At 38.9% G+C, this 15170-nt stretch overlaps 1 long non-coding RNA gene across 1 annotated transcript in view; it reads right to left on the bottom strand.

The window, feature by feature from the left end:
* Positions 1 to 15170, bottom strand: part of LOC145977511 (uncharacterized) — a 127038-nt gene that overhangs the window by 63602 nt on the left and 48266 nt on the right. The gene's annotated exons all lie outside the window — the stretch shown is intronic.

A 15170-nucleotide genomic window follows, 5' to 3' on the forward strand; every position in this document is an offset into this window, starting at 1 on the left:
TAGACTAGTTTCTTCCTTGGACTATACGGTAGCCCGAGTCAGGTAGATTAAGGGACTGATGCTACTGACGAGAAACGAAACTCGCGAAATAAAATATCTTTTGCCGCAACGAGACCGCCTGAACATATGTATACGTACAGGATCACCCACGCATTCCTAGTATTTTAAAGAATCACGGTAGATTTTTTATTAATGAATGCAAAAAATTATTTCCTACATTACTTTTATAAATCATCCATTTATTAATTAATGAAGTCTTATATAAATAGGCAAACAATACAAATATTTAGAGAATCATTTTATTGCATTAAATTTAACTCATATACATATATTATAAAATTTCGTGATATTCAATTTTCTAATTTCGAAATTATATTATATTTAGTATTCATAATGTCTTTAATATTTCTTTGATTATTTTATTATTTTTTACTATTTTGTCACACATCGTTATACACAAGGACTAACAGATATGGCTTCTCATAAAACTGGAAGGATACTAATATAGGATAAAAAAATAATGTAGTTACGTAACATTAGTAGTTTGCTTTCATTACCACCGCTTCTTTCGTAACCTGCACGATCCCTCGAGAAAGGAAACCATTGTAAACGCGGTGAAACGTTAAATGTGCGAAGGGAAGTGGGGACGCTCGGAGGTGCGACTTAACGTCGCTCCGCCTGGCATGTAAAATAATATCATCCTCGCCCCCACTTATCTGTCCTTTACACGGAAAGCAGATGACACGTCGCTTGAAAAACGATACCGATGACGATATAGCTGCGCGGATTGCAATCTCCCGATAAAATCTCAGTTTTCTCCGAAATCATTCTATACTTCTGCGTTGTAAAGAAGGTGAGAAAGCTAATAAACAGTGATGGGGGTTCGCATGATAAAAAAAGAGAAGCAGTGATGGGACAGAATGCATTCGAGTGCATCGCTCGATCAGCTGTGACCCGAATCGTCGAGGCATCTTAATAGAACGTTCTTGCTTCCGGAAATATCTTCGAATAGTATATCAGCACATTTATTATCATTACACCGGCCAGTCAATTATATTTTATACTTGTCATTGTACGTCATTGATCGATTGTGGCACATTAAAATTGGGAAGAAAAAATTTTGCGATTCTGATCAGGTGGGTATCAGATTAGCTATGAGATTTCGTAACGACGAAATGATCTCTATTCTCAATGTATAGTGCATATTTATTAAATATATGATTCGGAATGATTGTGTTCCAATGAAGGCGAATATCCATTATCAATTTTTGTCAGGAAACATTTTCTTATATTTTACAATATTCTTTTCTAATTTTTTTTAGAAACAGAAAAAATAATTTATTCTTGTAATACATTGACTTATTCGATATACAGTTCTTTCGAACAATTCGAGAATTCGAATGCTTGGGAATATTAATTAAGACTGAGCATCGATATAATATCTACAAAGGGCTCGAGACAAATATTTGATGAGCAACATTGATCTAGATAGGATCTAAAGAACGCCGACGCATCGGCTTTCCTTTAATTTCCCGGCAATAGTAGAGTCGGAGATGTATTTGTTTGAGACAGAGATCGTCTTGGCGAGATAACAGGTGCACAGGTATTTCGGAACAAAGGTGAGGCTTTGCGTGTCGTCTCAAATACTTGTGTACATTCGCGCGATGTGTTAGCTCGCTCTCATCTCTGCATTCCACCGTATCCGTGGGTGTGCCTTTCTCCGAAACTTCGAAATTCGTGCCGATTCCTGCCCGGTCTCTCCCATCGTCGATTCTTCCTCTAATGACCGACGCGTCTGAGTATTTGTCCCGTATTATCTCTATCCTTTCCGGCGCCGCTAATTAAGTAAAACTGCCGCGTACTTAAACGCGTACCACTTGTTAGGCGATGTTTATCCGATTTCACGGTACGAGAAGACGTTCTCTCTCTCTCTCTCTCTCTCTCTCTCTCTCTCTCTCTTTCTCGTCGTTCTCTCGTTCCTATCGATCACGGCACGCGTGAGAGAATTCTTTGTGCTTTCGGGGTCTAATATTATATCTTTGAGCGAAAATTATTTTTCTAATTTTTCACGATAAGGAAAAGATTTATCAAACAATAAAACGTACGAAAGATAGTGATAAAATTGTATTTTCAGTAATAAAACTTTTCTCATATTTCGCGAAAAATTTGTCTAGTCACCTTTCACATATTTCCTCGTTTTACGCAATACGTTTAAATCATCTCTTCTACTCATGCATACCAGCAACGTGATTCCGTGTCGGGAAAAAATGCATCTCCGGGAGTGACGCGATGATGCGCGCGCGAAATTGCGACAATATAAAAGTAAACTCGCGAGGAAAGAGTAAAAGGAAAGAAACAGATGGACGGAAAGGAAGAGAGAGATGAGCGTCGAGCGGCTTTCGACTACCCAGGAAACGGACTGGTGTCTCGCTCATTAAGACGTTTAACGGTCGCCATATAATCGATTATTTATAGAGATATTTAAGTCCAATAAGCTGTCTCCAGCGTTGGAGACAGTGTCGCGAAAGAGGCGCGAGTATCTGAGAGACCCGAGAGTCGCGATCGAGATGCGAGATGGGGCGCCGCATGAAGACGTCCGTCGGCTTTACTGCCGATTTTCGTGCGTGTGACAATCGCGTTTGCATGTACGCACACATAATCACGTAACCGTGCTCGCATGACGCGCAAACGTACACGTATACGTGGCAAGGGCGCGCAGGTTGTACGGCTTTTTATAGGAGCGCGCGGACTGTATTTTTTTCCCGCGTCCAGACACCCTGCTGATCGTCCGGGGTACCGCGTACCCCGGTGCAGGAGGTCCCGTGCTCCCCGTCGCGGGAAGAGTGACCGCGTGCGTTTCGTAATTCCCGCGTTAACGCCGATTTATCATCCTTATTAAGCCAATCTAGCGGCCGGTGCTCCGAACAGCACCTCCGAGAGATAGAGGCCAAGAATGTATGCAGATGCGGCTGTACAATCACACACATGCACACATTGCATGTGCCATGGTATGCATGTATCCCCTCGGCGCAGCGGCGAGTGGTTGTTCCTCGTAAAAGAGAGAGAGAAGGAGAGAGGAAGAAGGAGAGAGAGCGCACCGTTACCAAGGTTCTCTCCGTGCTTTCGTCTTTATTATGGCACCCATATACTCGCTAATGACCACCCGAGAGAGAAGCGCGGATATGACCGCCCGTAAGAGTTACGATATCTTTCTGGCGGACCGTTAGTAATTGTGTGCGCTTGGCGATGCAGTTGTTAATCTACGGTTGTTAATCTGCAATTGTTAATCTCGGCGGGAAATATAACGAAGGCGACGGTATCCGTGTCACCTCGTGAAACCTAAATATCTCGATTCGCGACGGAACAGATCGAGAGACGGCGATCTGAGAAAGGTATGGTCGGTAGATTACGTTTATCTTCGCCGGATAGGTCTTACTTAATTTACGAAGGCGAACCGCGAGCAAGAATCGTGAGCTTCGTGAGGCGAACATCGTTATTAGACATCGTGTGTATCGGACAATGAATTACGTAAGCGATGTAAGAGAAAGATGGAGAAGTATGTTTCGTTAACGCAATTTACACGTGTACTCAAGACTGTATTAAATATAAATTTACACGTATTTATACTTGAGACTAAGTATTAAGTATAACCACGCTACGTCGATCGTGTGTTCTATCTCGTGTTAGATGTACGTAATCATCGTGTATCTTGATCCCATTTTATTTCGATCCCATTATTTTCCACTGCACAATCCCATCGGTAAAATTCAACTCACTATTACGGATCCTAAGAAATAAGGCACGTGTTTATAAATCGTTAATGAAACTACCGATGCCACGTAGCGATCATAAATAGCCGTACCTGCTCAATTATATAGTGTCTTAAGAAAGCCGCGTGTCGATATCTTCGCCGCATCTTCGTGAGAATACCTCGTCTCTGTACGTGGCTGGAACACGATCAGCGTTCGAAATAAAATTGATTTCCACGTTGAATCCGAATGGTATGGCCGATGTGCCTGGCAATTTATAAAACGGCGGAGGGTACTCCAGCAACACACGTCGACACTCGCGCGCGCGTGAGTGTAATTTCTCCGTATGTTGCTTTCCTTTACGCCTCGGAATGCCTGTTAACGATCACTGAGAGCCATGGAAATGGCCAATCACGATATGGGTGCCCTTGAGGATTGTCAGTAATTATATCTAAACGATCGGTTGCGCCGATGGAGAGCGGCGCGCACAGTTCGTTTCCGTGAAGGAGTGCGAAAGTAAGAGAGATTCAACGGGGCGTGTGAGTACACCGAGTTATAACGTATTACGTTATCGCGATTGCTCGCAGCAGTCGGCACGTTTAGCCATATCGAAAGATGCGTTTGGAACGCTTAGCGAAAATTATCCTTACCTCTCGAGCACGCGTTTCACTTCCCTCGGGACGCGGATATCACACAGTATCGGACTTGGATATCTACGTTTTGATTGCCGTCGTATATTACGCGACAGACTCGATAATTGCTACGACATTGCGTTGGGTTTAATTGACGTCTGAAGCAAGATTTATTTACGCAAAGCCCAACTAATTGTAAGTAACTCGAATAAGAGCGTTGCTCGCGAATTAAGCCATTGCGGAGAACCATTGTGAGCGGTTACATTAATTACGTACTTTTGTGCACCGAGCGTTTAATTCTTGCGTCTTAATTAAACGACCCATACGACTTCGTTACGCACAGCTAATACGCTTTGATGTATATCATATATTTCGCTACTTATCGTAGATTTTCTTTCATTTTGATAATCTAGAATCTAAAGATGAGATTTCGAGAATTTTATATTTCGAGAATAAATTGTACAATCATGCACCTACATTAAATATGTGCCACGCAATTTAATTTCAAATAATTACGGTAAACTGTACATATAGCATGAAAAGATTTTTTGGCACTTTTTTTAGATATAATACGTAGACAATAATTCCTTCGGTTATTCTTTATAGTCTTTTCCCGATTTATTTGCCACACATTCTCACATACATTCCATTTATAATCGAATTATAGAGATAAAAAGGCAAAATACCTTTATGAATAACACTTCGTCGCGCGCTAATTGTTGCTGATTAAATTGCCCGCATTTTTTTGTTCATAATAATAATCACCAGCTGTGGTATGCTGAGCATTATATATAGAGAGAGAATGTATATGGCACGAACATGTACTTACTTCATCCAAATTTTATCGATATTGGAATGCACGCGCGGCACTTAAAGGACTCGTTAACCAAAAATTGAGGAACCAATTATTACGTGGTCCTGCAGTGTACTGGATATTATGCGCTCGCAGTTAATTATACAAGGGCATCCTCTGGTTGCATCGCGAGCAGCGATAACAACTGCGGATCCGGGTCCGCGGAAAGAGCTGTATTGAGAAACTTTCGACGAGAGATAATCCGTACCGGTTTTGCAAAAGCAACGGTGTTGCATTAATGGTTCGTCCACCGCGTAAAACCATCGGGTACCTGATCGGCTCCTTCGAAAACAGCTTAATACACTGATTTTTTGGCCTAGTATCTTATATCTTAAGTTCTTCATAAAATGCGAAGAGAGGCTTAAGAGCCATCTATGGCATCTTACCTTGGGAATTATTACCGCAGATAATAATGCCGACAAAGCGACGAAAATCATGTTGAAAGAAATATTTTTCTCTCACAGAATCAATTACAAATGTATAATAGTGTATTATGAAAGCACTTTTCTTGCGAGTTATACAGTTTAAATGAGCGTTGCATGTGCTTTACAAAACTATATTCAACTATGCAAATGCCACGCACGAAATTCTTAACAGCGTGCAACTGCGAAAGAGCTGCAACGGCGAAACTTGGGGCGAGATAATCCACGCGCATCTCGTTGACAAAGCTAAGCGTGTTTCGCTAATGACTCGACTTACGGACTCGAGCCGTTAATTGTCCGGATTGGATCTTGATGACTAGTATTTTCGTTTGAATAACTTTTGCTTGTCGTTAGCTAGTTGCATTATTAAGCCTTTTCCTTAAGTTAAGTTATTAACATCTTTCTATATAGCAAAGAATTTTATGTCATATAATCACGGATTATGTAAGGTCAATTATGTGTGATGAATTTTAATATATTAAATAATATTCGATATCTTCTCGAATGACATTAATACGCGCGTTTTACACAGCGGAATTGCTGTTTAATAGGCTGTATTAAAGACAAAAGCAATGAAATTTCTACAATCATAAAATATGTACTTCAATACTAAACATTTAAACTATCATTATTATTCATGTTCTTTATAAAGGTTCTTCTTTCTTGATAAATATTTTTAATAAATTTAATACATGTTCTTTATAAAGGTTCTTCCTTCTTGATAAATATTTTTAATAAATTAAATTAATTATTTATTAGATTAAATATTTTTAAGAATAGCTAACATGTTACAATTTACACTCATGTTCAAATTCGGTGCTTGAAAATTTTATCATATTTTTTTCAGAATCAAATTGATATGTAATCTCGTTTCTCACAGAAAATATATGTTTGTCTAGATCAAAGAGAGTAGAGATGAAAACGAGATGAAACGTTATATTTGCATCGTAGCAATTTCCATTCGGTTCACTTTTCAAAAAATTAATCCGCACCCAATTCGTGATGAAGGAAAAAAGAGAGGAGAGAAGCTGAAGAAAGAATGAAGCCATCGGTGACTTTATTACAGGCGGAGAACGGAAGCGGCTGCTGCGAAAGAGGGGCCCACGTCCAGGGACTTTCGACGAGATAATCCGCGCCGGATTGACAAAGCTGTCCGCGTTAATGACCCGTCGTACGTATAAAACCCGCAGACGACTGTGTCGAGCCCCAAGCGCCGGGCATAATCGTTTCCTTAACATCCTCGTCGTCGGGACGGTATTTGTTTTCGCAGTTTTACAAACATATAACGTGTTGTGCGCGGAAACGATAATGCGAGGATAGTTTATGTACCCCCGTTTGTACAACGTACGCACGCATGTACCTGTATTTACGCGTGTACACATGGACGACTGGAGAAAGAAGGAGAGGAGGAATTCGTGTACCCCCCCTCGATGTGCATACTTGCACTTTTGCGTGTCCGCGTACAGGTATGTAACGCATTAACGTTATAGATATGCGTGGCGTGTAGGACATAGGCTCTTCGCGCGTGTCCTAACGAGCGTGATCGCTAACTCTTAAATCTGCCGCATTTATATCGCGTCTCCGTTGTTCGGGACAGGGTTCCTCTCTTCTCTCAGGATTCTCGTGTCGCAATCGCGACGGGATACACTGTCCTTTCGCGCCTTTTGAGGCCGTCCGACCGTACGCAGTTTCGAAAGAAAGACAAACGCAACGACAAAAAGCTACAGACGTGCCAGCTTGATACGTCAAGATGGGGGCGCCGTTGAGAAAAAAGAGGTTGCAGGCTGCAGTTTTTTATTTTCGCGATCACGATGAGATATAATGGAATTTTATAGAATTTCGTTCAAGTTTTTGGCGGTGAAATGTATCGAAATCGCTCATTTTTTCATAACCGATACTATGCAGTCTTAGAAATTTTTTAATAGTTGGCTCGACCCGCAAAAAATATATATATTAAAAAATGTGTAAAAATTGACGATATGATTTTAAAAAACTAAATTTGCTTCGATGAATCGATGTGAACAAATTATTTAAAGCTTATATAAAATAATTATTTAAAACTTATTATATCGCTTTGAATATGTTCAATAGCGAGAATGGTCAGCACTTTCTATTATTGAAAGATTCAATTGATATCGAATTGAGGAAAGCACTAATGCGATGTTATAGTGTTTCTGGTTAAATCCATTATGTTTGATGGTACGCATAAATAATATTTCGACAGAGATAGTTTGCGGTGAAACTATAAAGGGCAGAGGCTAAAGTTTGGTATGACGTCAATCGATAAATCGATAGAGGATGCAATTAAATTTGTTTTCTCTACGAGAATGTAAGAGTTTATGATAAAAGCGTAACTTGGAAAAAAGAGAACGATATATTTTTATATCTTTGACCGATATACAAGAATAGAAATACTCTTTTCATGAGGATTAATAGCTAGAACTTGTCGTGTGAATCCTCCATTATCACATATATATGCCACATATACAGGGTGTTCTAAAAAGGTATGTCAAAAATTTAAGGAGATATTCCTCACACCTGAAGGATGAAAAAATGTCATATGGTAGGAACATAGGTGCGGAAATGCTTATTTCAGGAGTTATGTTGAAAATACTGTTAGCTGTATTACTTACACAAGGAAAAATTTAGGATTAATTATTGTAAACGACAATCGTTTAATTAGGCTTATTTACAAGATCAATAACATTAAAGAGCATTTTTGAACGTGTCCGTGAATCGATGCGTCGACGTGTCACTGCTTGTATTCAGGAAAATGGTGAACATTTTTAACATTTATTGTAACATACTCAAGGTCACATTAAAACCAAATGTAAATAAGCCTAATTAAACGATTGTCGTCTACAATAATTAATCCTAAATTTTTCCTTGTGTAAGTAATACAGCTAACAGTATTTTCAACATAACTCCTGAAATAAGCATTTCCGCACCTATGTCCATATAACATTTTTTCATCCTTCAGGTGTGAGGAATATCTCCTTAAATTTTTGACATACCTTTTTAGAACACCCTGTATAGCAGAATAATGTGTGCTCGAATGAAATTATTATATATTCGCTTGGTTTGCAACTAGGACGAAGGGCCGAATATTATCGACTTTCCAAGTTGCCGCGCGTTATCCTTTACACGGTTCATCCGAACAATATTACAGCGGGAGCGAAACTGCCGCGGGAACCCATTTACAGCGCGGCGCAAAGTTGCTTGACAAATTAATAAAACTCACGATTAATCTCACCTGTCCTTGCGCTCGGTAGTTTACGAAATCGTGGAAGAGTCATTTATCACGCGCACAATGCAACTCTGCTCGAGAAGATTCTTTCGCCATTTTTATTTGTATTTGCACGTCAAAAGATTCTCAGCTGTTCACGAACGCGCATTAATAACGCGCGTTTCGGGAAGCAACTGGATAATTGCGATATTATCTGCAAAGCAACGATCGTGAACCGTTGAACCGGCTGTTTCTGCTTGCATATTGCTTGCGTGTACGTATGTGATGTATATAAAAGGTGATACAATGCATCTCTTCCGCTTCGACTGTCTATCGACATTCGTTCATCGCATTTACATAGACCGCATTCGCGATCGGGAATATTACACGATCGTTTCTCGCGCTCGCTCGCGATGTATACCTAACGAATATATAAATCTTTTCCGCGTGTATATCAGGTACTTCTAAGTCGAGCTTCCGCGAAATATGCGGAGAGGAACAAGTATCTCATAGAATTTTTACGAGATTCCATACGCATTTTTCAGATTGCTCTCAAGCCGACTATCGATTTATGGAATTTAATTTATCGAGAGCACTTGTGAAGTATTCCTGGCAGAGCTATTCGATACATAAAACACAATATCTATTGATTCTGTAGTACATACCAGAGTTTCTCTTATACTAACAAATATAACAAGTATTACAATTATTTTTTATGATTATGTACTCACATATACATACTCGATATTAATAATAAAATATTTAGAAAAAAATACTACATACAGTTGTTTCTAATTTTTTTTTTTTCATAAATTATACATTTCAATTATCCAATTAGTAATTATCAAACAATCTTTACAAATGCTGTTAAATTTTATTGAAGCAAAGACACGATTATATTGTATTTCGCAATTATGATAGAGACAAGAAAAGATGCTTATGTGAAGGTGTAGTACGTTGTCCTATCTCGAATCCAACGCACAAAATTGTCAGAAATTTACCATGTCACGTTTGACAGTGAGTAGTAAGTTTATGGAGATTTTACGGCGCGTGCGTGCTACTACTACCTAAATGAAAAGATTTCTATTATGTGATGACAATTAATTACAGGTTATGCGTAGACGGTGGGTCCTCACGACATCATTTGGTCTCTGCATCCGAGTCTTATTTCTTCATACCGTGATTACTCGCGGCTTTCATCGCGAAAGACAAATGCGTTCGGTGAACGGCGCCGACCGGTATTACGAATGTCTCGCTGCCATATAAGCGAGCCGATTATATCCAATTAAATTATTATGTGATGTCGTTGAGAAATAGACTTTCTATTCGTGCGGGGATTACGCGGGAGAGCAGTTGCGACAAGAATTACTGATTTTCTCAGACGTGACTACTAAGCCACATGCACGAACGCCGCGTTCCCTTAATATAAGTCCTATAATGTCGCGATATATCGATGTCGCGAAAGTAAGATGGAAGGCGGTTGTTAAATGAGGCGAGACTCCAAAATGAAGAATTTTTTAACGAAGTAGATTTTTTAATGAATAAGTAAATATATATATAAGTTTCCAGAACAAAATTGCTAAGGAAAAATTTAATGATTCAATATAAGGAAATCTAAAAGAAAAATTAAATACTTTTATAACTGTTAATATATAAGAGATGAGAAATAAATTATTCTGACAGTATATATAAGGATTTATCTCAGTAGAGGTCAAATTAAGTGAATAATAACATAGTCGTCAGGTAGTAAGAAATTGCAAATCGATCGATTTTCGAAAATGCGCATTTTCCACGATCATTAACGGGAAATTAATATTCCGCATGACAACACTCGCCGATAATTACACGTCACGTGGTTAATGAGATCCCGACCGGTGTAGCTGACGACGGTATATCGCCTGTCGCGGTGGTGCGTATAATTTTGAGTCGGAGTATGAGAGTGAAAGGAGGCAATGCTCTTAGTCGTCGTGGTCTCCGACAATTTGACGGCCGAGTGAAAGCATGAGAAACGGGCGAATTATGCACCCGTTTACCATAATTCATATACACAGCTGCGGATATGTGTGACTCTGGGAGGATTAGAGATGTTTCGACCGTGAAGAGAGTATGCGGATGGAACCTGAAGAATGTACGTCTGTTATATGCTATGTATGAATGTCTGTTATATGTTATGTACGAGCATCACGAAACGAATTGGCCGTCTCGAATCGTCATCGCATCGCCCCGAAACGCACCTGTAGTATGTGTGCATTTTCAAACAACACTATATACATGTATATATATATGCTGTTCAGTGGTATCAATAAAGTTTCTAAGGTCTTCTGGAAAAAGAGGATTTTCCCGAGAGTTAAGAAGGAAATGATTACCGTTACATGACGTGTATACGCATCGTTATAAAAGATAAAAGAAATGCTAGATACATCCGTTTTATTTCCGACGTCTTTCTTTCTTTCGTCGGAGATGACTGTCTCTGACTTTTAATAGAAAAGTCTAAGAATAAAAAACAAAAAGATGAAGAAATTTTTTTTATTCGATTATCACTTTATATATTACTTATTTCTATCATACACGTAATGTTTTGTTATGATATATTATTTTAGTGTCTGTTGCATTTAATTTTTTTTAAAGCAATATTGTAGTGAAGTACATAATCTGCGCGTTTTCATATACTTACTGAATACATTGGCATGCGGGTGCTGTGGGCGTGAAATAATTTTACCTGTTAAATGTAGCATTTCTTATCATGACATCAGATGGAATTTTCGCTTACCGCATATCAAGTATACATTCAACGCGATCGCTCGTAACAAAGTAGTTTGCAGTGAAAGAATTGCATAAATCACTATCCGAGCTCGTATACATTTAAACTCTCGCTTAATATCCGAACAATTTATACACGGATGGCAACAATACATTTCACCAATAGAAAGCGTTCATATAGGAACTATTTAATAAAAGCGGGAAATATTGTCCGCGTTGAAACGTCGGCTCGAGCATATTATGCAAAGGTAACTAAACTCCGCTCACGCTAGAAAATGAATGAAATAAATCGCTCTCATGATTCGGTCGCGTAATGGGCGTCAAACACACATTGGCATAATTCATATTTCGTTATACCAGAGTGGAAAAAGGGCGAGAGAAAGAGAGACAACGAGGACCGAATGATGCAAATGTCACGTGTGCAAGTCCATTTTTGGGATGCGAGGTTCGCGTGTTGATGAAACATTATAAACGTAGAGAGGACTTTTGTTTTAATAATCAAATTAGTTAAAATGGAACTTGCATTTGTTTGCATTAAAGTTTTTTAATCGTGCCACCAGTTGTTCGTTTTTTTGCTCGCTCGCTCGCTCAAGGTCCGCAAAAAAAGACAATGCTTCTGGAAACATATCGGACTAAACTTGTTTGCAGAATGGATTGCTTTAGTAGTTACCTGCTGGTTTTCTTCAGGTAGAAGAAATATCTGCAATTTTCTAGGAATATACTGCGAGAAACAATTCAGAGAAAGATTCGGTGTATATGCACCACGCATTTATAGAAATAGAACATTAAAACAAATTATAATTAATGTCATGTATATAGATATAACCATTTGAGTGATCCTAATCACATATGGATTGATAATTATATTTATTTTTAATCGATTATTTTTGAAAAAATAATAATTTTATGATACAAAAATTTATCTCTGTGACTTAGTTTGATATGAATAAGGTCGTTTATATAACAGATTCACAAATATAAAAAATCCCCATTTGACGTTAACATAAGTTAAGAATCATAAGGCCATATTTAGCACTATATATATAACATCAGACACATTGTTATTGTATCTCGAAAATACATTATACTTATAAGGAGGATTGAACGTTACGCAATAGCCTTTACGAAGTCCAAAAACCGATAAAACAGAGAGGCAGATGTAAGAGTACACGAAATGCAGACGATATAAGGAAGGTACATCATCGTGTCGGAGACGGTATTGAAATCGGTATTTGTAGTTGCAAACGGGCCCTTCGCGGCGGCATATGTTTGATAAGGGCAACAAAGCGGACATAATGTTTGACTCTCTCTCTCTCTTCGGACCGCGATGCAATTTATTACGCGATACGACCTCAAGTTAAACCCTCGTAGCGCGCTTCATCGAGCTTTCTCGTTAAATATACATACGCGGGCGGATGTTGGAGGTTTTTCATTTGATCGTCGCCGAGCGCGCGGCTAAAATGATGCGATTTAACACGGAGATCGGCGAGATACGATTAATGTGCACTCCACGAACGAGATTATTCGCGTATTTCCGCGTGGCAATTCCACGCCGCGGGAATAAGGTAATCGCGAATGTGGAAAATTATGCCAGGTAACTCTATGTTATGTGCGCGCTCGAATGACCCACATCTCGAAAGTTTACACTCTCTAAACGAGTTTCTGTCAAATGTGCGCAGAGAAGGGGATAGATATTCTCCATTAGCATAACTCACCCTTATTTCGTCAGACGTGACAATATTCTCAACGATCAATTCTCGCGAAATCGCATGAAACTATCTGTTACAAGAGAAAGATGAGAGAGAAGGAGAAAAATAGTAAATTATTAAAAATTTCATCGGTGTTTATTAAAACTTTTTTCATCTTATAGAAAATCAAGTGCGCTATATTTCAGTTTTTGGAATGAACAGCATTTCGCGATTTTGAAAAAAGTAATTTTTTATCTATAGCAATAATGTAATCTGATAAAAATGTATTAAAAGAAATACCTTCTTCTATTTTACACACGCAATATATAAGTTAAAAAAATTGATGATTTGTCAGCAGAGATATATTGCGATATTGGCGATGGAAAAATTAAATTTTATTAGTTTTTGTACATTAATGTTATACTCTTTGAGAATTTACATCTATTTTCTTTTTCTACACGGTTCTCTCTATTATCGTGGGAATCACGATTTACAGGCCTGTTTGCATTTGCAATTCGGTCGTTCGTGTGCAACTCGCACGAGAGTGCGAGCGAGCGAGCGGCGGAGAACAAATTACAAGCGTAACGTACCAATCACGGACATTCAGCCGTGCCTACGGTGTTAATTGAACGCTCGTCATCTTCCGCGAACGCGACGAGTACTCAACACATCTAACGCCGATCATGACGTGTGCTTGGCGTGTGTATTAAAGGACATTAAGCCGACGAGGGCCCAACGTAAATATCTACAAACGGTCGGCGTGCCTCGCAGGACCGGGACTAATTAACTGTGTCGCAGACAAAATCGCGAGAAACGGCCACGTGTGTCCCATGAAGCACATACGGGACTTGGGAGAGAGCGTGTAAGCGCGCGGCAATGGCTGTTGTCGGCTGACAAATATATTAAAAATTTTATCTCATGACGCACAGCGACTTCACTTTCTTGCACGCTCACGTAGTAACAAGGTACCAATCGTGAGTGAGGCGGATGCAATGAGTGGAATCCAAAGAACGTCACCGAGACGAGTTTCACGCCTTTTGCCAGATGAATTCATTGGCGATATTCTATTCGAGTCGTGCGAAACGAGAAACGGAAATGTCTCTAGTTTATTGGTTGTGTTGCGCTTTGTCTTAGAGAGAAGAAGAGAGAGAGAGAATGATACATGGATATTAACTCAACGGGATATTACTAGTTTAAGACGGAATAAAAATTACCTGCTTTTCTCGTGAAAAGGTTAAGAGTTAGCTGACCTTTTTTAATTCTGCTAGCGTCTGATAGTTTAATTAATTTAATTTAATTTAGATTATTTAAATTAGTTATTGTTAATAATAAACACAAAAAATGCGAGTAAAATATAATGATAATGACTAATAAAAATAGCAATTTTCCGTCTTAGATTGAGGTCCCATTGAATTAATCTTCATATCGTCAATTACAAAATTATTTTAAGATCGTTGAAGATACTAAAAGCAGGGAAAAACAGAGGAGGAGAAAATACAAACTGACAACTCTATTTCTATAAAATTGTTCATATCCGGCCGCGTGAAACGGAAAATTACGTATACTTGACTAAGCGTGCACCATGCATGAAACTTTCCGCTCCTGCTGATTCTAATCAAAAGAGCCTTCTGACAGTCCAGGTTAAGGGCTCTGAGATCTCGACTATCGTAATTCTTGAGGAAGGGCCGCTTCGCGGTAGCAGAAACAGATAATTGAACCTTCGAGCGGAGATGCGCTCCGATCGATGGAATGAATGGAGTCTGAATAATCATTTGCTTATATTTTCATTCTCCAATTATTACCGATGATATCACATTATTTTGTCATATTATTTGTTCCT

The sequence above is a fragment of the Camponotus vicinus genome, unplaced genomic scaffold (genome assembly GCF_025532165.1).
Source record: "Camponotus vicinus isolate PSW18456_S1 unplaced genomic scaffold, iyCamVici1.0 SCAF_9, whole genome shotgun sequence".
Lineage (NCBI taxonomy): Eukaryota > Metazoa > Arthropoda > Insecta > Hymenoptera > Formicidae > Camponotus > Camponotus vicinus.